At 42.8% G+C, this 24,224-nt stretch overlaps 1 protein-coding gene across 2 annotated transcripts in view; it reads left to right on the top strand.

Annotated features, from left to right (window-relative positions):
* Window positions 1-16,408: 16,408 nt before the first annotated feature.
* Window positions 16,409-24,224, top strand: part of TRANK1 (tetratricopeptide repeat and ankyrin repeat containing 1) — a 51,339-nt gene continuing 43,523 nt past the window's right edge. Inside the window, exon 1 of one of the 2 annotated variants that reach the window (XM_050312169.1) lies at window positions 16,409-16,460. The gene's annotated coding sequence lies outside the window, so the exon portion shown is untranslated. Of the gene's footprint in view, window positions 16,461-22,887; window positions 23,063-24,224 lie in introns of those variants that run through there. The other variant, XM_050312180.1, reaches the window with a different exon arrangement.

Here is a 24,224-nt window from a genome sequence, read left to right as displayed (position 1 = left end):
GATATATGTCTGTGGAATCATAGTACACATAGTTACTCTATATAACCTCAGGAATTGCTCAAAAATATAAAGCAGTTTTGTGCCATCCGTGCAATGTCCAAAACTTGGCAGCAAGTGCCAAGCTTTGGGATCTCCTGAGGTTTGGAGACGCTTCCCCAGCAGAAATCTTGCTTTCTCCATCAGTGCATACAGAAATGGTGGTTAAACATTGGAATGAACTGCCCATGGAAGTGGTGGAGTCAGCATCTCTGGAGGAGTTCAAGAAATGACTGGCTGTGGCACTTGGTGCCATGGTCAAGTTGACAGGATGGTGACTGCTCGAAGGTTGGACTCGATGATCTCAGCCTAAATAATTCTGTGATTCCGTACAACCCCATGTGTCGTTCTGGTCCTTGTGGGTGGAGTATGACCAGTGTAAAGGAGACAGGAAGTCTCTTCCCTTCCTTGCAGCTGGGGAAGAGACGATTAGCCACAAAGCAATGAAACCTGTCGCTCTTGTAGTGATCCTGACCAGGAGAGTTGCACACAAAGGAGTTAGTGGACCACATGTGAATACACGCCCAGCTTGGCTTTGGGCCTATGTTGTGCTACACAAACCCCTTATCTGCAGGAGAACCTCAGCTCCGTGCAACAGAGCAGGCTGCCAGCAGCTTCCCCTCCATATCAGCAATTACACCACCTGTGTGGCCTTGTCCTTATCTAGAAATGCAAGGAGTTGTCATGTGAACATCCTTTCTGTTTGAAAATAGAAATGATAAATGGAAATATTTTTTGCAAGAAAAACCTACAACATCTCAAATGACCAAAATATGATAACCCTTCCTACAGAAAGAGTCTGCATGGTGCAGTGCACTTGCAGTGGAGGCCCACTCAAGGCTTCACAACTCAAGGCCACCAACTATCAAAAGGGATGTAAGATTATCTGTACTACTGCATATTTCTTATTTTTCCAATAAGAGATGATACAGGAATGGCATCAGTCCAGCACCTCCTGCTGCAAAACCACTCTAAACTGCATTTCCCTAAGCACAGTAAAGCACCACTTCTCTCAGGCAAGCTGCAAATGAAGATTCAGAGAAGCAGAAGCTTTTCCAGGAAGGCAACAACACTGCAGTGTCTTGTCAGGGTGATGTAACTGGTGCATTTCAGTGTAAAGCACCAGAATATATTCATATTGTTTATGTATTGCTTGTTGGTGAAGTGCCAAGAAATGGACATTATTCCGGTTGAAGATGTTCTACTATTGGCATTTCTTAATGTAGTGTAATGTCACTTTAGTGACTTCTCACCCCTTCATAAACACCTGTCTTCATGTTTGGAATCGTACATTACTTGTAAAATGTTGAAAGCAGCTTTCACTTTGCAGAAAGAAAATAAAAAACCAACATCCTAAGAGGTATACCCTCACAAGTTCACTTTAAGTGGCATGAAGATGATAGAGGCCTCGTGAGAAATGTGTAAAGCATGAAGCAAGAACACTTCTTGTGAGTGTTAAGAACTGTGTGGAGCATGGACTGGCAGTATCTTGCTAGAAGGTGCTTTACCTTGCAAGGACATCTTGTCCTCAGCCATCCAGGGTGGCTGCTATAAAGTGTCATTCTGTCCATATGTGCAGGTGCCTGCAGTGTCCCCAGGCATGAAATATCTCCACAAAAGCCCCTTTTGAGGTTGACTTCAGGTTCCCCACTTGCTGACCTTGGCAAAACCTATCTGGGCAGAGGCCAGCAGTCCTGCCCCACCACCTCCCTGACTGTGGCTTCCCAAACCTCCAGGCTGCAGTGACAGCTACCTCGGACGTGGTGCACTTTAGCTTTGATTTGCCGGAAAAGATCTGGGATCTTGATACAAGCCCAACTATGAGCAAGAGTGGGGCAGATTGCAAAAGGTTAATAGCCACAAAGAGAGAGTGATCTACTGTACACTAACCTTGATTGTGTACTGACCTGGGAAGCACCAGGAGCATCGGGAGCACTGAGCTTCAGATCTGAGGAATCCAGCTCTAGTCCAGGATTTGAACTTAGGGGAAGAATCTGATTTTGATGTTTTTGGATAGTCTGCCACAAACTTCAACCAGAGCATCTGGGAACAGGGGTAGGAGAGCAGAAGGCATCTGCTGGATCTTGGCACTCCATGTGGGATAGAAGGCATTTACTCAAACTCTCCCTTGTCCGTGCTATTGCTGACAACTGCTTGCGCTATCAGTATCTGCCCTAGACCAGCCAGTAAATCTTCGCCTTTATTCCTTGTACCTGTATTGCAGTTTGTATCACACAAATACAGTTCATTTTAGTGGATGTTGCTTGCATGAAGCTTTAAAATTTTGAGTGGTCTGTGCCAAACTCCCAGTTTCCATGTGGAAGCTGGTGTGAAAAAGGGTATTTCTCTGTTTGACTGCAAGGAGCCATCAAAAGACTTTTTCATATTTGCATCACAACTGCTCCAACTGGAGGTCAACCCTGCCTGTTCATACCCCGCAAGCTTTATCCAACACATTTCAGTTTAAACTGTCCTTTTGTGTGACAATCTGTTAAAAAAGGGAAACATCCATAGTAACAACCTGATCGCTAAAAATACTTCATCAGAGAAGCCTGGGAGAGATATATGTGAAACACTTCTTTGAATTTTAAATTTTTAGATTTAAAAGATTTTTTTAGATTTTTACTGATAAGGTAAAGAATGTATGAATTTGTTTTTATTAAAGAAAAACCTAATTATCTACATTAAATTTTAAATAATTAAGGGAGATACTACCAGTGTATTTTGATGCCAGGGCTCAGAAGTGGTGTCAGGGCAAAAGAAGTGTTGAAGAACGAATGAAAAGGGCCCATTGGAATCTTAATGCTTTTTAAGATCCCAAAGAGGAAAGCTGATATATTTGGCAATCAATGCTAAAAAATATCTGAAGGCAAGAATTACTTTCTTAGACACACATGAAACTGAAACAACCTCACAGTTCATCAGAGAAACGTAGTGAGTTTTTACCTTAAGAAGTAGAGGATCATTTAGATAAAAAACAACAACAACAACAACAACATAAATAATACAATTGAAGTGCTACAATCTTACAAAAATCTTTCTCATGCCGCGAAGAGGCGACCTAAGTATCACTAAACAATACGGATTTTGAATGCTTTTGATTTTTATTAGAAAATCTATTTTCTTAAATGCAAAGATCAATCTCTCTAGTTTTGGGTCTGATAATCTTAATCTAATATATTCTTTTAGATATACGAAGAAGTTTTATATAATGAGGGTGGTAAAACACTGGCACAAGTTGCTCAGAGAGGTGGTGGATGCCCCATCCCTGGAAACATTTCAGGTTGGATGGGGCTCTGAGCAACCTAGTCTAGTTGAAGATGTCCATGCTCATTGCACGGGGATTGGACTAGATTATCTTTAAAGGTCCCTTCCAACACAAAACTATTCTGATCCTATGAGATTGTATACAATTTTGAAGTCCTATCCAATCATTACCTGCATCATGCACTTACTATTCCAACTCAAATATATTAGGAAGCCCAGAAAATAGATTCTAGAGTTATTTGTTAGTTGTTACTGACCCATTCAAAGTCAACATTGCTTTATTTGGCTTGAGCAATTAAAAGAGAGTATTAAGAAATAGCAAATAAGATTTAAGAAAGAATTGGTGCATGGGATTAGAGCACAGGGGAAGCAAATAAATCCTGGTTGGCATAACACTGTCTTTATAAAACTGGAACCCAAGACTACGTCCTGTAACATGAGACAAGGCTGAAAAAAGGCAGAGATCTGCTACACTGAACAAAGGACTGAAGAGTTATAATTTGAAAAGTTAAAATGATTAGAGTTTAAGACTGCAGTTCAAGCAGAATAGGAGGTTAAAAGATGAGGATTGCTTGAACAAAGAAAGCCTGATTTTTTGTTTGTTTTTAAAGAGAAGCAAGTTAAACAGCATTCCAGTATGCTACTACTTTTACAGAATTCCTTGTAAAAACAGCTGCACTTTTTTTTTTTTTTTTTTTCTCTCCATGGGTCACACTCCAGTATCTGGAAATATCTTCTCATTTGCCCTTAAATAATTTTCCTTGATGTGCATGTCAGTGAAAAATGGTATCTTTCACCCGTCTTACAGTTTTTCATGCCAAACAGCAGCAAAGTTTATGACAGTTTCTCCAAAATGTCTCCAGTTGTCTAGGAAGAGATAACTGAAAGAATGCAAACAAATAACCTTGATTTACAGACCTCTGCTTCTTCTCAGCTTGTCTTGACAAGCACCCAGAGTGTCCAGGCAGTTCTTTTAACCCTTAACATTGCAGAATACAGACCCACTCTTCTTGCAGTGAATTTCATGCATCTTTAGGATGCAAAATAAAATATTAACACAAAATTTGTGTGACAAAGGTTGGCTGTATGTCAGTAGCAGAAGTAATAGCGCTGGCAGTAGTGATGTATTATTGAAACTATTTACAGAGTTTTTTTACTGCTTCGACTTAATGTTGTGCCTGCCTCAAAAACAATCACGCACAAGAACTCCCATCTCAAGATATAAAAAAGCATCAGACTCATATTCCACTGAAATCTAATTATCACATATATAATTCAAGACAGTAACTGACACAGGATCACTTGTTTAACTATACTAATTTTATTCTGACTTGGTCACTCATGGTCCAGAGCTTGGTGAAAATGTGCTTCTGTGAGTAGCAGAGCTGCTCAAGACTACGTGTCACGTGCCTTTATACATAGCCTCAAGCATCTACCTAAGGCAAGAAGAGATAGAAAATATTGCCTCAGTTAATTTTTTTTTCACTCCATTTTATAGTTAATTTTTATGAGTTCTGAAGGAAAGCAGGTTTTGGAAGCTCATGATGAGAAAATAACTTTGAAATCCATATGTTTTGTACTTATATCCCCTCATCATACTCTGTGCATACAGTCCTGTCAGGTAAAGAGTTATTATTAAGTCCACTTGATAGGACTCTGGAGTACCCAGATAAGCAGGATGATTTGTGCAAGGCCCTATAGGGCACACTTAACAGAATTTGGAATTAGAGTTCTTTCTTTTTTTTCATCAATATGAATATTAACCCTTTAGATATACAAATAATAATTATAATATCACTCCTCTACCTAGAATATGGGCAGTTATTTCTACAGACCTTAAAACTTCCACAGTTGCACTCCCTAAGTTTAGGTGATCGACCAATTTAAGGCCATGATGACCGCCCTGATCAGTTATGGGAAAAAGCTCAGCACCTGGAGGGGGCATTCCTAGAAACCCATTGTCAGATGATAATGGGTTACACAAAAAGGGACAAAGAGACCCCGATGGCTTGATGAAAGTCCTCAACAAAATGGGGAGACTTGGCAGCAACAGACTGATAGGATTAAGGAAGGATGGAATGTTATGGAAATAGCACTGTCTTTCTTCGCAGCATTCTACACCGTTAAGCCTATGTCATCTGTCCATCACCCCAAAAATTAGTATTGATGGCAGTCGCTCAAGCTGCCTAAGGAAAAAAAGTATAAAGAGAGATCGGACAAGGGCAAAAATCAGCGAGAAGTTCCAGCATCTCTGCGGGGGTAACTAACGAGCTGCCTTCTACTCCTCCGGACTCCTCCTCCTTCTACTTCTTCGGACACTGTAGGGGTTAGCAACCTACTACTCTACTTTCTTTAACTTGACCTTGCTTTATACCTTATAGATTACCATCTTTCACCTTTACCCCATTTACTAATAGTACTTTGCTACTTTGCTTTATAGATACTAATTTTACCCTGTCCTACACCTTGTAACTTAACGGGTATATATCTTACTTTATACTCTTTTTTTGTTGTTATTGTTGTCCTATATTGTACTTTATTGCCAACTCGTTGTTCGGGGTTTGCTTTAAGGTGGGCATTTCCTTATCTTAGTGAGTTAAAATGTGTGCTAATGGGAAGCGGCTATATTCTTTCTTTTTTTTGCTTTATGTTAACGAGTGTCTTTAGATTTTATTCTAGTCTTTGTAAATTGGCTTGTCGTGGAGGGGCGTTGCTTGAGTACCTACCTACTAAGGCTTATGTAGTTGTGTAGTTCTGTAGAGCGTGCTTCTGCTTGTGGGGTGTTTTTTGTTAGTTAAGTGCAATTGTGCAGTTAAAGGTTATCACCGGCAACGTCGAACCCTACAGTAGTTTGTCACATAATTGTACTCATAAAAGTTATTTCGTGAGCTGCTAGATTTAGTCCGTTTTGTTTCTGGTGCTGGCAACCTCATAACTTGTAGGAGAACTTCGCTGAAAAGGTTCTCCATGGCTATTAAGTGCCGTCCTCATATCAGGGTATCAAAAGTCCTGTCCATTGCAGTGAATCTGTCTAGCGAAGGGCCTCTTTAGGTGAGGCACAGACAGACTGTTTTGGTTTTTAAAAGGCTTTGATATTCTAATATTGACACTGATAGACAGTAAAAATATATTAATACAGGTGGGACAAGAAATCTTTGCATTTCTGCCCCTTTTTACGTGACAGTAAGGAACAAAAAAATACTCTGCTGTACAAGCTGACGATTTGCTACACTCCAAGTCTTACAGGAAAAATGAGACACACTGTATATGTGGAGTTCCCTTAATGTAATCTGTATATTGGAACTTGGTTCTCAATTGTTCAATTTTCTATTCTTCCTTCTATATCTGAACTGGTTTAACAAGATTATCTTCCTGTATTGACCACTGTGGTTTGTCCTCATAGCCTGGGACGTCTGGTAACATTCCATTTTTGATTCTTGTACCTCCCATTTTGTTCTAGGATAACAGATAACACAGTGATCAAAAAATAACTTAATGTTGTCACAATCACCTAATACTATCCTAAACCCAACCTGACCACTGGATAATTGCTATCATCACCACTAAAATCAGTCAAAGTCAGCTTATGCCAACATAACTCAGACAAGTGCTGAGACCCTGCTCTGTCAAGCCAGTGTAAATCCAGAAATTAGGCTTTCATTTGTAATAGCAAAAATGGTATTTACTTGACTACAGACTTAGTCCTGATTCTTAGGGAGGGGACTGGTGTAGGCAAGGCAATCTGTATTTGTCCTTTGCAACCACAGTAGAACGTTACTTGTTATCTCTTCTTTTCATCTGACATTAAAAACTGTCACAAGCAGAATGCTTATGCAAATTGATCACACATTGCTACCAAGGCAGCATTTTCCATGTTCCTAAAATGGTATATAGGTGAAATTTATGAAACCAAATTTATATAATTTTTTTTTCTCCCATTACAGTAACTGCATCATTGCATGGTGCTTAGATCCACTCTACTGTTCATGATGATGCAAGTTTTTCTGATATTCTACTTACATTTTCCTTTGAAACAAAAAAATCTTCTGGACCAATCAGGAAGCATGAAACAAAAGGCCTGGGTTTTTTCCTTCATTTTTGTAACTTATTTCCTGTGTGGTTGTGTTCAGTATATAAGAGTTACCTTTATAGAGTATTTTGAGAGTTCTGGATGGTATAATACCATTGCATAATGTTGTATGTATTCTGTCACTGTTTTGTTTTTTTTTTTCCCCTTAAGGATTTAGTATATTCCTAAAGATCTGGTTTTTTTGGCGTAGTCTCAGAGGAAACTTAAGGTGAACTTAAAAACACATTAACTATATAGAATTATTAATGGGAATTAATTAATGGGAATAAAGGTAAGAAAAAAACAGTTTTTAAATTTTAGACAGCTGTCTTCATCTTCAGATGTAAAATGAAGTTTATTACAGTCAGAACAATTAATTACTGGAAAAGCCTATTCAAGGATCTAGAAGAGCCTTCCATCATGGAAAGTTTCCAAGATGCAAATGGACATGATGCTAGATAATTTCATCAAGGCTCCCTTCTCCACCAAAAATTGGACCAGATGAATTCTGGAGGCCCCTTCCAATCTGCGCTCTTCTGTGGTTCTATGATTATTATGCATGATTGTACTGCAGGGAAAAAGAATTGTTTTCTAATATTTTCATTGCCAGTAAATATGGGGGCTATTTACTTCTTATTGTGACTAAAGTCCCATTTTTTATTTTGGTCTTTAAAATACCTTACAAGAATGGACATCCTTTAATAGATGAATTAGCTCTTGAGGGACATTTGAGTACTGGGCTAAGAAATCTCTAATGACCTCCATTTTGCTGAACTTTCTAAGGTAAAATATATGGGAAAAAAAAATCAAAATGCTTTATTTCCAGAAAGAAGTGAAATGGGGGACAAACCATACTTTTCCACCTCCAGTCAGTGCCCTGCATGCTCGAAAATTTACAAGTCATATTTTAGTAAACAAGTAACTATTCTGTTACTGGGCAGGGTCTGGAAAAATTTTACCACCGCTGTTCTCAGAGTATTTAGTTTCTCTTCAATGGACATCAAGAGTAGCAAAAGCACCATGGATTTCTGTCAGCCAAATTTTCACTTTTGAGTTTCCCTTGAGCAGAGAGACCATGCCTCATTGACAAGAAAGCCTAAAGCAAATAGTTACAAGTCCAACCAGAGAAAAATGCCCTGCTGCAATATAGGCTATATTCCATAACTGGAAGAACACCATGACATGCATAGTCACAAAAAATTTGTGTCAGAAGAAATTTCTGGGCGTTTTAGATAATTTTATCTGCAGCAAGTAGTTCAGAATTTGTTGTCTGCTTGTGCTGTAAGGAAATAGCCTTGTAAACCCACAGGAGTTGAAAGACCTGTGGAAACCTTGCTGAGACATTTGAATAAGTAGTATTCAGATGTCAAATTAAAAAGATCCCTGCTACTTTTGAAGATAATCAGAGCTATATTGTCTTCCTCTAGTAGTATGACAGTAAATGTGTAAACCAGATGTGCCTTTTTCAGATAAGGTTCTTTTCTTGACAGACTGGAATGGATACGTAAGCGATGTTTTTCACCACTTCCTATGTGAGTGAGAGGCTTGGGTGTAGTCCTCGGAAAGGAGAAATTAATTCAGGAAGAGAAAACCTGCCAGCATCTCCCAAACAAGGCAAAAGTCTAGACACAGACCAAGTAAGCACTCCTGCAGCTGGAGGAAACATCCCGCACGGATGCCACAGACACAGGTGCAGTGGCTGGATGCTCAGTTGTACAGGAACAGTCATCTCAGCCATGCTGTACCCCTGGGATGGAGGGGATCACACTGGCTCCATTGGAAGGTCCTGGAGGATGGGTGGCACAAGGTGTCATTTTTAGTAGTCACTGTCATGAATTGGTTTTGAGAGTTTTAAACACATAAGGGGACAAGTGGAATTTGGAAAAGCTGTTTGCACCCCTGAACCTATGATGGGAGTGCCCACTGTTGTCAGTAAGAACAAATACCTTCTGCTTAAAACTTGGCATGGACTCATTACAAAAACAAACACAGAAAACCTGCCAATCTCTCCTGGTGTGCAGCCAGGAGCATGCTGGTGCTGAAATCTGGATGGGAACATATTTGAATTAGTTGCCCTAGTAATCCTGCACAGATTCTGGACTGGTTTTCTGATGCATAAACGTCTCCTACTTTGGACATCTCTTCCTAGGAGCATTCATCTTCCTCTCTGTCACCGAGACTGTCACCTCCGTTTCTCAGGAAGTAAGGCTCAATGCCACTCTCTCTTGATAAAACCCTGTTCAGTCTTTGGTGTTGTATCTGGATACGCTTCTTACTGGTTAAAATTTGGCCTTCATGCTCCAAGGCACCTGATGGTCCACTGCTACTGTAATTTTCATGATTGGCTTCATGCAATCTTAGTGATCTCAGGGGTTTTGGCATTCCTATTCCACATTATACATAGGTGTCTTGCACTGATGCCCTAAAGTTTTTGATTTTTTAATTTTTTGTAGATTTTAGAAGTAGTTGTATAGTGAATGTAGATTTTGACGTGGCTGTATCACATCCCTTACCCTGTAGCACAATGTTTACGTGTACCCAACCCTGTTACTCCATTCCATATAAATCGCCCTAAATTCCATTAGTGTGTTTAATCTCCTTTTCAAGGTAGAATTGTAGAAAAACACCTTAAAATCTGCACCAGAAGATATAAACATAGACACAACAACCTTCAAGCCCAGAGCTTTGAAAAGGCTTCAAGGACTGCATGTGCTGCAAAGAAGATGAAGATGAAGATGAAGATGAAGATGAAGATGAAGATGAAGATGAAGATGAAGATGAAGATGAAGATGAAGATGAAGAAGAGGGCGGTCCCAAACTCCCCTAGACTCAGTTCCCAAAGGGGTGTGTCAGGGAGCAGAACAGGGCAGAACTGAGGGGTGGACGAAAAGGAATTGGATGGAAATCATTGTAAAATTGTAACACCTGGGTCGAAAGGCGTGCATGTGAGTTTGTATTCCTGAAGCCTAGAGGCTCATTAAAACTTCTGGTCCCTTATCTTATCTCCTACCTAATTTGTCCTGGAGTCTTTTTTTCCTCCTTTGTCTTTTAGGCAACAGCACCCCTATGTATATATCCAGTATGTTCTAATGAACATATTGGGATGTAAGCAACAAGGATATGGATCTGAAGTTACTAACTAAAAATTACCTGAACAAGAACTGGGGAAAATGTATGAATTTACTTCAAAACAAAAGAGTACAAAATCATGTATCTGTTTTATTATTATTACAGGTTTCTTTCAGGATGATTCATCTCTGACCACAAGCCCCACGTTTTTGTTTGTTCTCTTGCTGCCAGCTGTTGGTTGCTTGTTCTTCAGATTCCTTCAGGCACTGCTGCTGCAGACACTCACCAGTCCCAGCCTGCACCAGCGAGCCTCTAAGAATGCCTTTCCCAAAACCTTCACCATCTTCTCCATTCTCCACCTTTCTCTTTCTTCCTTTCCCCTTACTCACCCTTGCTCAGCTCTTTTGCCTTCAAAACACATAGGTGACAGGTGCAGAAGGTGCATGTTTCTTTACTCCGGTCACGCCTATTGCTGTCCCTGCCCATTCTTCATTACTGTGACTACACTTCATGTAAGCAGTCTTGAACTGGGTGGGTTATTCCAAATTGTTTAGCAGCCAGAAAAGGAGATAGCAATGGAAAATAACTGTGCAGTACTAAGTGAGTTTTTGCTTCTACAGCTTTAATCCAGCTATCAGTAGCTGGGTTAAAGCTTAGCTAAGAGGCATCTCTAGAGCTGTCTTTCCATGCACAACAGACTATATCGCTTTCCTAGCAAGATACGCAGTGCTTGCTGTCACAGGACACCAGTCCCCACTTAGGACATACTGTGCCACAACTGTCTTAAGTGTGTAAAGAATGACACTGGAGAATGGCTGTGTTGGTAGCAGACACGAGAGGAACAAAAAGCTTTGTCTTGGAAGGTGCACCAGAGATTGTGTGTGGATCACTGACAACTGCCTGTACAATGATACAGTGATACTCTTTATGCCCTTCAGGTGGTTTACAAGTATATTGGCCTATGTGATGCTGACACAGGCAAGGTTCAGCAGCCAGGCTTTATGGAAAAGGAGTAACAGGAAAGGATAACGTGCTCAAGAAACATTAGACAGGAGAGATGTGAAGAGATTTTTCATCATGTTGAAGAACAACTAGAAGCAAAACAATAAATTAGGCATGTATTTGCTGCTAGCTGTGTTGCACTAACCTTTACTTATTATGTGCTTAATTGAAAGGCCTTTTAAAGCTATTATTCTGAAGCACCTGATTTCTCTGGGACCTGTTTCTTGATCTCAGAAATAAACTAGAGTCAACAGAAGTTCATCCCCAGTATTACTACGTCAGTTTGGAGAAACGCTTTTAAAGTCAATTCAGAGATAGTCAATCTCCATAAAACCACACCTATACCACAGACTTTTGCCTTCATAGCTGTAAAAGCTGAAGATATCATTTATGGCCAGTGTATTTTTGTTAGCAGCTGGTCTTGTGTGGGGCGGTTATACCAGGAAATACATGTTTTTCCATGTACAGTTTCAGGGATCAGCAAGAGGCTGTTGCTTCCCAAGGGTTGGGGAGATGTGGAGATCCCCAGGGGACCAGCCAAGTAGAGGTCCCGCCAGCTAGGGTGCATCCCACTGATCCCAGTGAGGGAGCTGGGCAGACTGTGGGGGAAGTCAAGCACAGCCCCCAGCCCAGGGCATTGGGCAGCCCCATTGGGATGGGGATGCACTGAGGCCAGGCTGGGATGCCAGCTTGCTGGTGTGGGTGAGCATCAGGTCTGGTGAGGGGAATTAGGGTCAGACACAGCCCTGTGATTGCCAGGCCCACAGGCTAGAGGGTGTCCCAGTGAGCTTGGTCCGGGCTCTTGAGGCTGGCAGATGTCCCCAGGCCCTGATGTGTGGTATAGTTAGTTTGGGTCTTCAGGGGATGTCTGTTTACCAGTTCAGGTTGTGTTGGTGTCAAGTGGAAGTTGCCACTGCAATAGATGCAGTGTCTTTAGTTGAGAGCTAAGTCTGCATTGCACCAGATGTAGGTCTGTAGTAAGATGCATGTCTGATCCAGGCTCAGTGCTGCACTCTTAGGAGTTGGGAGATGCTGACTGCTCAGGAAAGCAAGAGATGTTGGTTGAGTAGCTGTTTCAAGCTCAGCACAACTGAAGACTTGTGACATGCACTGTAACTCTCTTTCCTGCATGTGTTATGAAGGGTGATCTTCCCCTGAAAGTGAGGCTTTCCCGTCATTGAAAAAGCAGCAGAGATAAAAAGCAAGATTGCTAACACATTGCCAAGATCCATCCCTTCCATGCGATGGATGTAACTCCATCATGAGCTCTGATATACAGGTTCATATGTGGAGTGACAAGGAAGTGGAGGGGTCTAATACTCACTCTGTCATGCAAAAGAAATGTTATCTCTTGGAAATGTACCCACACCACCACCTCTACTCTACAGTTGCAACAGAAGGGGTGTAGGACCTACTTATAAAGGGCTTTATACATGATTTTCTGCTGCCTAGTGTTCTTTCTTGTTTATCAGCACCCCATATCAACCAGTGTGTCTCACTGGTTCTGAGTGCCTGTGCACTCAGACATATGGTACTATCTCCCCAAGTGGGTCCACCCTTTCCACTTTCTGTTTCTTCTCCACTCATTTAGATCAGGAAATGCAATAATTTGCAGACTCAGTAATTCACTGCCAATGTGTGTGCGTGGCAAGGACATGCTGCATGAGGAGGAAATGCCCTGCTGTGCACCAGCAAAAGGCTTACAAGCTGCCAAGTTTCATTTCTGCAGCTGAGTTATGGAAAAAAAAAAAAAAAAAAAGAGTTTCGTTTTCTGTCTTGTGACTGTTTTGACAAACACGCCCATGCCATGCAAACAGACGTAGCAAAGACTGCTGTTCCGGTGTTTAGATTAGAGTCCCTTCCAAGTCAAAAAGCAGCTTGTTCCGCTTTCCATACCAGAATTAAGGTGGATTGGTCCTTGGCTTCTCTGCGCTGCAGTGAAAACATCCCTAAATGACAACAGTAGGGAGTTCAGAGGTCACATGAAATGCCAGATACATTAGTATCCATCAGCCACTCATTCCTCTCAACATTTATACCATGTTAATTCACTCAAGCACTTTTGCCCGAATAAGAACTGCAAAATCCCACCCACGGATTTGGATTTCTTTAAGTCACTTAGGAAAAAAGATTACACTGTACTTTTCCTGCCTCATGTTGATGCAGCTACAAAAAGATTCTGGATGTACTTTTGAGAGCTTTCTTTAAAAGTGGCTTTGCCCACTATTTTGATGCACTCCACTAGGAGCCAAGTAATATAAAACCACCTGTGCTAAAGTTATCATTATTTTGTTTCTCCAGTCCCTAAATGGGTAGCAGGATAGCTTATGTAAATACTCAGCACAGAATATAGATGATTGACAGAAATTCATTTTTCTATGAGAACGGGATGGGTTGACCTTGGTTGGACACCAGGTGCTCACCAGAGCCACTCTATCAGTCATCTTCTCAGCAGGAAGGGAGGAGGGGAATATTAGATGGCAAAAAACCCTCATGGGTCAAGACAAAGGCACTTTATTAAAACAACAGCAAAGGCCATGTGCAGAAACAAAGGAAAACAAAAGATTTGTTCTCGATTCCCCATCAGCAGGCAATGTCCAGCCACTTTGCTGTAAGTAGGGTTTTAGTATGTATAGTGGTTGTTCTGCCTCCAATAAAGACAATTCTTGTCATGCCCCTGTCACTCCAGAGATCCAGATGAGCCCCTGTAGCCTTGTGGTCCTGGTGTACACTGTACACTGATGTTTACTGAGGCTTTTTACTTCTGTGGGTCTGATGTGCTAGGCAATTGAATCCACACAGTCCAGTATGCCTGGTCATCCCTTTTCTCCTGGGCAACACATCACTGCCAAATCAGTTACAATATGAAGCTGGAGCATTTCTTCAACATTACCTGTGTGCACAGGATATCCTTTGGATCTTTGGAGACCTCATAATTGTTTAGATCACTGTATATGACTTTTATCACTAGTAATTCTCTCAGAATGGATGCATTCATCTGTGGTAGTACACTTTTCTGGTGAGTTCACAAGATCTCTCTTGAATGGATACCTTGCCCTTACACTTGAACTGTTTTCAAAGACTGTAAATTACTGCCTCTTTTCCAATTCCTCTGCGAATACTGAACTTTGGCTCAGTAGGCACAGGTCAGGCACCAGCACAGTGCTAGAAGCTGCTGGTTTTCACCAGGGTAGGCAAGGCACTCTTTTATCAGTTTGTGGTGCATCAGTTTGCCGGGGTCACTTGCCTCTTCAGGTGAGAAGTCCCAAGTATGGGAGGTGATAACTGCCTTAGCAACCTGCCCAAAATCCTTCCACACACTGCCATCATGAGACCAGCTGCCTCAGGGCACATTTCATTATCTCCTCATCCAAAAGTTGTCTTCTCTTACACCAGGATAACACTGGATTTCACAAACCACATATTATGCTAACAATGTTAATTAGTAGTATTAAACAGCTCATGTAAGGATGAACAAGGACATCAGGAGCCTGCATAATAAAACCATCCACATAATTGCTGAGTATGGGGAGAGATATGTATTCCTTCATGCTCTCCACAAGATACCTCTCCCAGCACAGCAAGGCCATCAATGTCAGGGCAAAGCACAGCACCATTGTTTTTAGTAACATGTTCCCAAGCTCAACAAAATAAAGAGATAAGCAGTGCAGCCAACAACCTCCCTGACCTGCACAGGAACTTGAGTCTTAATAACCACTGTTGCTACAGCACGCTTAATACAAAACTGTTATCTCATGCCCCATACTGCACGTCAAAAGGACCATGGTGGGTAGACCTTGGCTGGAAATCAAGTGCTCACCAAGCTGCTCTGTCACTCCTCTCTTCAGGAGGATGGAGGGGGAAGGAACAAAGATGTAAAAAAAACTTGTGGATCAAAATAAAGGCAGTTTAATAAAGCAAAAAGTGAAGGTACCATGCTCAAGCAAAGGTAAAAAAAAAAAAGATTTTATTCTCTACTTCCCATCAGCAAGGATGTCCAGCCATGTCCTGGGAAGCAGAGCTTCAGCACGTTTAGCAGTTGCTCTGGAAGGCAATCGCTGTAAATCATGAATGCCCCCGCTTCCTACTCTTTCCTCTTAGCTGTTGTATGTAAGTAGGCGTCATATGGTCTGGAATATCCCTTTGGTCAGTTTGGCCCAGCCGTTCTGGTTGTGTCCCCTCCCAAGGTCTCGCCCACCCCAGCCTACTGCTGAGGGGGCAATATGGGAGAGATGAGTGGCCAAAGCCAGTGGCGTGTTTAACCAGCACCTTGTAGCTCCCAATGCTACCAAAGCACAGCATGGTGGGGGCTGCTTTGGGGGAAATGAACTCCACCCCAGCCAGCCCCGATATAGAGGCAGACAAGCCGGTGGCAGTACCCAAAGACAGAGAAAAACCCGATTAGAAACGTGGTTCACAGAGAAGTGAATTATTGAACGATCCCCTGTGAGGTATTCATCTTTGGTTTATCGATCCTCTCAGTGTGAAAAGACCACGAGAAACGATGAATTAGGAAACAACTGCATTAGAGGAGGAGAAGCCTTCGCTGCCCAGGTGACCTGTACGCCGTGGAAGACCAAAGTAGCAGCAGCAGCAGCTTCCTCTGGGGACAGTACGGCGCCTCAGGACGCAGGGGTGCCGGCGAATGGAGGCGAATGCTGATTTTCCACACATCCCGAAGACACCGCTACACCATTTTAAGAAAGGGCACTTTCTGCACTCCCGCTGGGGCGGGAGCCCGGAGCCATCCCGCCGCTCCCGGAGCGTGCGGTCAGCAGGAGGACGACCTGACACCACGCCCCCCGCCCCGCCGTAATCCCGGACGCGGGTCGGGGATCCCGGGGGAGGACCCCTCCGGGGGCGGGCCGCTCTCGGTTTCGATTCCCCGAGCAGGCCCCCCACTCCGGCGCTGACGCGGGGGACGGGGGCGGGACGCGGGGCGGAGTATTAAGGGGCGACGGCCGGAGCGCGCCCGGGGCTTGTCGGCGCACGGCCGCGGGGGAAGGCAGGCGGCCAGGTAGGTGGATGGGTAGATAGATAAGTGGGTAGATGAGCGCCCGCAGCGACCCCTTTTACCTTCCCGGTGAAGGGGAGCGGGGGGATGTGGGCGTGCGGCGGGTCGGGGCGCCGCCGGGGTGCCCGCCGGGCGCGGTGGGAGCTGCCCGCGCTGCTCGGCCCCGCACGCATCCCCGCCGCGGGGCTTAGCGCTCCGCAAGGGCTCGGCGGGCACTGCCGGGGCAGCGGCGGGCCCCCCTTGGGAGATGGCTTCCCACCTCCGTGGAGGTGGTGCGAGTTTCCTGTGTATTGGAGCTGTTCCGGAGGGGAGGGTGGAGGGGGTCGCGCTGCCCTGACGGGACGCGCGGGTGCGGGATTTGGGACGTGCGGGCGGCGAGGGAGGCTGTGCCGTTTGGGAGACCTGCCAGGGAATGTGTGGGGTGGTTGAAGGAGGAGGAGAAGGGTGCATTCCTGCTCAGGCCAGGCATCTGGGAGTGCGTGTTGACCTGGTACCGTTTGCGCGGAGGAGCTGGGGGAGTTGTGCTGCTATGTCCGTGCTTGAAAAGAAGAGGGAGAACTCGTTTAGCATAGCCCGGAGCGAAGCATTGTCTTCAGTGGTTTTGGATCCTTTCCCTGAGAAGCAAAAACTCTTTTACAAGGTCGTGGAGTGGTCACTTAACAAAACAGACTTTTTCAGCTGGAAAGGAGTTTAGGCACAGTGTGTGCTTCAGAAGAATGAAAGCAAAAAGATCTCTCACCAGTTTTTGTGTCTTTTCCCCCCCAATTTGCAGAAAATGAACTTCAGGTTGACAGAAGTTCATGGGTTTATTGAGAATGGGAAGATTTCTCATGAAAACATGCAAGAGGGAGTGTTTCCAACCAATGTTTTTACTAACATGCAATTGAACTTGTCAGGCATTGGCTGTGAACTGCATAAACTCGAAAACCTTGATGTTAGGGCAATCTTGGTGTCTTTTGTTGTTGTTGTTGATTTTTTTCCCTCATTCCAGTTTCAGTTCTTTCTATACAAAGGAACTACGCAGGTTGTTTGTTGCCATAGCTTTCTCACCTGGTCATAGAATCATGGAATATACTGAGTTGGAAGGAATCCATGAGGATCACTGAGTCCAACTCCTGGCCCTGTGCAGGACAACCCAAGAATCACACCACGTGCCTGAGAGTATTGTCCGACCACTTCTTGAACTCAGACAGGCCTGGTGCTGTGACCACTGCCCTGGGGAGCCTGGTCCAACCACCCTCTGTGTGAAAAACCTTTTCCTGATATCCAACCTAAACCTCCCCTGATTCAGCTTCATGCTGTTTCCTCAACTCCTGTCACTGGTCACAAGAGTGAAGAGATCAGTGTTTGCCCCCCCACTTCCCTTTGTGAGGATGTTGAAGATTGCAATGAGGTCTCCCCTCAGTCTCTTCTTTTCCAGGGTGAACAAACCAAGTGACCTCAGCCATTTCTCATAAGGCTTCCCCTCCAGACCCTTCAACATTCTCGTGGCCCTCCTTTGGATGCTCTCTAATAGTTTAATGTCTCTTTTATCTTGTGATGCTTGAAACTGCACACAGTACTTACTCAAGGTGAGGCTGTACCAGTACAGAGTAGAGCAGGGCAATCATGACAGGAATGTTGCTAGGCCGAGCAAACAACTGCAGCAGTGTAAAGATCTCCCTGTTGGACTGAGTCAGGTCTTGTATGGCTGAGCAAGAATAGGGATGCATCATGGGATGTCAAGATTGTTTTTGTTTCAGAGAGAAACAGGAGGGTTAACTTTTCCCACTGTTGTGAGGTTTTGGGGTTTGTTTTGTGTTGTAAAACAGTAACGACATCATGTAAGTAGAATATTGAACGTGCTTCTGCATCAGTTTTGTTTTTAACATAAAATGGGAGATGCAAGTCTTTCTCAGTTTACTGGAAATCGTAGGTATTTATATATATAAACAGATGTGTTTCTTGAAAATGCAACTCCACAAAGGGCTCAACTGTATGTTCTCTTAGGTATAATTTGTTACTGGTAGGTTTCACAGAGGGGAGAATCATTTGAAGCTGAAAGAAAGGAATCATGTTTTGTTTCACCCAGCAAAACAGGATGTGCTGGGGAGCAAGGCCAGACCTGTCACTGCTGCAAGCTGTGAAGCAGTCTTCAACAAAAGCTAGTCATATGCTTGGGCTGAGTTCAACTTGCAAGGAAAGGAGGAAGGATGTCCCAGTAAGCCACCTGTCCTGGCTGGAATAGAGTTAATTATCTTCCTAATAGCTGGTATGGTGCTGTGCTTTAGATTTAGGATGAGAATCATGTTGATAAAACACTGCTGTTCTAGTTGTCACTAAGCAGTTCTTACCCTAAGTCAAGCTTTTTTCAGCTTGCCCCACCAGCCAGGAGGCTGCATGAGGGCACAGGAAACTGGAAGAGGACACAGCTGGGGCAGCTAACCTGAACTGGTCAAAAGGGATATTCCATACTGTTGAATGTTATGGTCAGTATATAAATTAGGGGGAAAGCTGGCCGGTGGCTAGTGATCAGGGACTGACTGGGCATTGGTTGGTGGGTGGTGAGCAGTTGCATTGTGCATCACTTCTGTTGCATATTCTAATTATTGTTTTGTTCTTGTTATTATTTCTCCCTTCCTTTTTTGTCCTATTAAACTGTCTTTACCTCAGGCCATGAATTTTACTTTTTCTTGTCCGATTTTTCTCCCCCATCCTGCTTGGTGTGAAAGGAAGGGTGGGGTGTAAGTGAACATCTGTGTAGTGTTCAGCTGCCTGTCAGGTTAAACCATAACACCACCTTAAGTCCAGAATGATGTATCATGGCCTTGTGTGAAGACCTTTGTCACCAAATTAATCAACCATGCATCAAGGTCTTGCATGTACACAGAGAGGTGTCTGAGATTTTTTTGTCTTCCGGTAGTATTATTTTTCCTTGTAATTTTTCTAGGGGCCTTGCCAATATCGATGCCATTTCAGTGACATGAAGGCACCTTATGGACAGGCTGTGACATACCAAGTGATCTGTAGGAGCCGGTCTGTCAGGTTTCTGTTGTCCTGTTCATGGGTGTAAAACTCTGGTTTCCCAGGGAGCGCTCAGGGTCTAAAGTAGATACAGAGCTGCTGTCCGGGGTGCATGCGGCCATCTCTTGTTGTGGAAGGTGTTGTCTTGTTCCTGATAATGTGCTTCTGATTTTCATTTCCTTGCTATGTTGCTTCCTTGCCTAGTACCTTTCCTGTGTGCAAGTCAACCACAAATCCCTACTCTAAGGATTTCACTGGACACATTTCAGTGTCCATGTCTTGGGGTTTTGCATGGGTTACTGCAAAACAGCAGGGCTGGCCCAGCCAGGTTTGGGTCCTGTTTCAGTGGTCTGGTTTGCTGATCATGCATCTGAAGAAGAACTGAGCTACTCAGCAGTGTCAGCTCTGTGAGTTTGGTTTGTGGCTAGCTGGAGACATCAGGCATCTGGGCTTTGTTATTAGTTGTTATTGTTATTGCACAAATAGAAAGCAATGTGCAGTGGTAATCTGGTAAAGGAGGACCTTCAGAGGTCATTCAGGTCAGCCCTACCCAGAGCAGGGTCCTAGCCCAGAGCTTGGATTTTCTTGTGTTTGTATTCTGCTTGCTCCCCTTGTTTCATTCAGACCTTGCACACGTCTCTTCCTTATCTGGTTTGTAGTAGCATTTTAGGTGTTACCAGGCCTTTGAGACATCTGTGCTAATTGCATCTTGGAGTGCATTTGCTAATTGTTGATAAGGATGTATGTCTTCTTTCTGACAGTGTCTGTGCCCTACTATCATCTACAGTCTACTACAGAGCATGTTTCCAGGGAAAACCTTGGTACGAAAGGAAGAGCACCTTGGGATTTTCTCTCTCACTCTGTGCACCACCAGCCATTTAGCATCTTTTGAAAGCACAGTCAGAACTGAGAAGTCTCACAGCTCACTTTCAAAATACAGAACTAGCACTTAGACATTAGACTCAGTTCAGGTCCCATCTCAAGAGTGAGACGCACTTTGTGCTGTCAAGGTGCACTGATTCAGTGTGGTACTGCACTGGTGGAGCTACGAAAAGATAGTCTGGAATTCTCCTGGTAGCAGTTCTGGCTGAAACTTAGGAAGGAAGGGTATCTGGAGAAGCAAAACTGTAAGTGGTGTGATGCATAGGACACTGACCAGTTGTAGAGCACAAAAGCAATAATGGAATTTCATTTGGTCCAATTTGTGCTAAACTCAGGGCAATATACACTGATAAGAAACTATCACTGTATGGCTCTACTTGCCCTAATCTATTTGAAATTTGCTCTAGAATCTCATTCACGATTTTCCAAGTGGTACTGGCTTTTACAGGTGACAAAGGGTCTTTTGGCAGTTCCAGTTTCTGGTACAAATCTGGCAAGGTGACTTATTACAGAAATTTTGTTTTGTTTTTGTTTTTGTTTTGTTTGTTTGGTTTGGGTTTTGGGGTTTTGTTTGTGTTTTTTGTTTTGTTTTTGTTTTTGTTCGGTTTTGTTTTTGTGTTTTTTTTTTTTTGTGTGTGTGTGTTCTTTCATAGGACAGAGTGAGAATCTATCCAATGATTGGCTATGTCTATCTGAGTATATCCCTAACGATAGGAATGTCTTATGAGAAGCTAAGTGATTTTTATCTGCTTTTTATTTGAGTTGACCAGCTTCTCCAAGATGACATTTTACAAGGGCTGAACACATTCTTCTTGAGATACTGGCTAAACACTCGATTAAAATGTTGTTCAGATAGTCACAAATAGCACTATGACCTTTTCCAGACTAAACAGATCCATGTCTAAATCTCAGCTTCTTTCTACTCTTCTACGAGAGATTTCCAAATCTGCTGCTTATAGCCCGGTTGGTTATAACCTGTTCATTTTTGTCTCTGCTGTTTCTCCAGGGCCTCCTCTGAAAGTACAGGTGATTTCCTGATTTTTCATTTGACTTTTCAGCATTCAGTGGAAAAGCAAGACTGAAAGAAGTAAATTTTTTCCTGCTTTTCACTGCCGAGGTTATGCTTACATGCATTCAAAGGTGGCTGTGTTCTGTAACTATGTCTTTGGTAGCTGCTGTTGTCAGGAAAACAGGTCAGACTGGATAACAGTTATGGTCTACTAGAGCCTTCTCATCCTGTATTTTTCCTCTCTTTTTTTGAGCCTGACCTGACATTCACATATGTCTTTATAAGGTTACAATGAAAGTCTTAATGAAAGTGTAAATTGGAAAACTTGTGTGCAGTGTCCTTTTGGTGAGTGACTGTGGGACTGCCTGGGCAAGCACTGCCAGTGGTGGGCTCGTGGCTGGAGGGGTCCCTCTGACATAGCAGGTAGGGTGATGTGGTGGTTCCTTCTTGATGGCACCATGCCCTGAGTCAGCATGCTACTGTTGAGCAAGAGCTAATGATAGCCCTGTGGTTTCCTGTTGAAAAAACATGAATTATTCGAATGCTGATTAAATGTATTTAGTTGTCACTCAATCACAGTTTAGATGCATTGTTGGGCTTTTTTTTTTTCCCTACCTATTGCTAGTTTCTAATGTCAACCTTTTAGGTTAAGGAGGAAGAAGGAGTAATCCGTCTGCTTAATAGGATTGAGGAAAGCACCATCTTTAGAACTCAAATTTCCTGAAAATATGGAGGTTTTAATTTGTAACCACTATTTTAACTCAGATGCAAAGCTCCTTAGGTTGCTGTATTTCATTTGTTGCTTGCATTATGGAAATCTAGTGTGCCTTGAGAATAAAAACATTATTCTACCAGTGAGTAACTCCATAAGGATGAATCCTTAAACTTTAACTTGCAGTATCAACAATAATTAAAAGTATGACTGTGTAGACTTCCTGCTTTTTCTCTGCCGATTTCTTATTTAAAAATGTGTAAAGCAGATGCAGACAGAAAAACCAACTGCTTACATTCACTCTCAGATTTATAAAGTGTTTAGTATTGCCAGCTTCAGATGTTCAGAAAGCACAAGCTGGCCTCTTGAGAGTGATAGCTGGCGTAAGGAACACAACATTTTTCAGTAATGACAAATGGGTTTTCTGGGCAGTCTCTGTTCATGTTTTCAAGCTTATCTTCTGAAGCAAGAAGGATCAAAACTTAGCCTTGTAACTCCTCTAAAGCTGCCCTGCTTCTTACCACAGTCTGACTGAAGCAGTTCAGTGGGACACTGACCATCACGATAACATAAGAACTGGCAATGTGTGAAGTGAATGGGAATTCTGACCACTGGCAGCAGTAGGGCTTGGAGCCTTTAGTTTCTGACTGAACTGTATAATCTGTCATTTTAATTTTTCGAATAAAAATTAATGTGCTGCTTGTTGTTGTCATGAGTGGTCTCAGGAGTCATAAAAAAAAATAAATAGAATATACCATGTTGTCTGTGGAGTTTTGTGTGGGTTTTGTTTGTTTGTTTGTTTGTTTTAAAATTTTATATTTTTATTTTTGTTTTTGTTTTATTTCTGTGGTCTCAACAATGCACTAGGAAGGGTCTCCCAGACCTTGTGGTGTCCCCACACCTTTATGTGTTTCATGGATTCCGTAGCTTAGGAGAAATCCCTATTTTATGAGGGGAATCTGTGCCTGACTGGGATGGAGTCAATTTTCTTCATAGTAGGTATGGTGCTGTGTTTTAAATTTGGGAAGAAAACAATGCTGATAACGCAATAATATTTTAGCTGTCACTGAGCAATATTTGCACAGTGTTGGGGCCTTTTCTGTTCCTCACTCTGCCTCCCAGTGAATAGACAGTGGGTGCACAAGAGGTTGGGAGGGGACACACTGGGCAGATGACACAGACTGGCTGGAGTGGTAGTCCATGCCATGTAGCACCATGCTCAGCAATGAAAAGGAAGAGCAGGGGGCTTAGGGAGATATAGCCATCCCTAGCTTGGGAACTGGATGGGCATTGGTCTGTGTGTGGGAGGTGGTAAATTACTGCCTTTGCATCACTTACTTTGTTATAATTCTCTCTTCTTCCATGTCTCTTTTGCTTACTAAACAATTTTTATCTTCCTTTCCTCTTTCCCCGTCGCACTGGGGGTGGGGGGAAGCAACCACTTAGCTCCCCACTGGGATTAACCCACAACACTCAACCCAACAAAATCTTTCTTTGGTTATATTCAGTTACAACTGTGTAATAGACAACATTTTTACATAATAGGTCTTCAGTTAGTCCTTTGGTTTAAGTTGTTTATGCTTCAGGAAGATGTTAGGCAATAGCACGACTTGCTGTGCTAGTCAGCAAGGTGATTCTTTTGGATCATTAACTTAGATGTCAGATTTGCATGTCAGTTTGTTTCTTGGGTCTGCAAACTTGAGTGTAGTTGTAAAAAGCCTGCAGCAGACATCCCAGTTGTTTAAATGATCTACAGTTTGAAGCTTTGGCTAGGAAGCTCCAGTGCTAGAAGAGGATGAGAATTTATGTTCTGCTGGAAATCCTGATGCCTGGAAAGGGGAGGACATGCCACCTCCTGATCTGAAACGGGGAGCTTGGTTCCAAAATTTCTCAGCACTGGACACGTGTGAAAGTCCTTTTAATATGAATATTGTGATTGGGGGTCTTTTGCTGTACTGTGGGAAAAATAATCCTTTAAACATCTTTTAAATACCCTTTATTTGTACTTTTACTTTTTAGTAGATTCCAAAGAAAAATAAGATAAAATTTAATTCTGGGGGGAAAAAAATCACCCAAAGTAGAAGCATAACTTTCTAAAAAAAACCCCAACAAAACAAAAAACCACCCACAACAAACCTCCAAAAAACCCCTTTGAAATTCA

This window comes from Myiozetetes cayanensis, unplaced genomic scaffold, assembly GCF_022539395.1.
Source record: "Myiozetetes cayanensis isolate MyiCay16 unplaced genomic scaffold, myiCay2020 scf1, whole genome shotgun sequence".
Lineage (NCBI taxonomy): Eukaryota > Metazoa > Chordata > Aves > Passeriformes > Tyrannidae > Myiozetetes > Myiozetetes cayanensis.
This window is presented reverse-complemented; position numbering and strand designations above follow the sequence as displayed.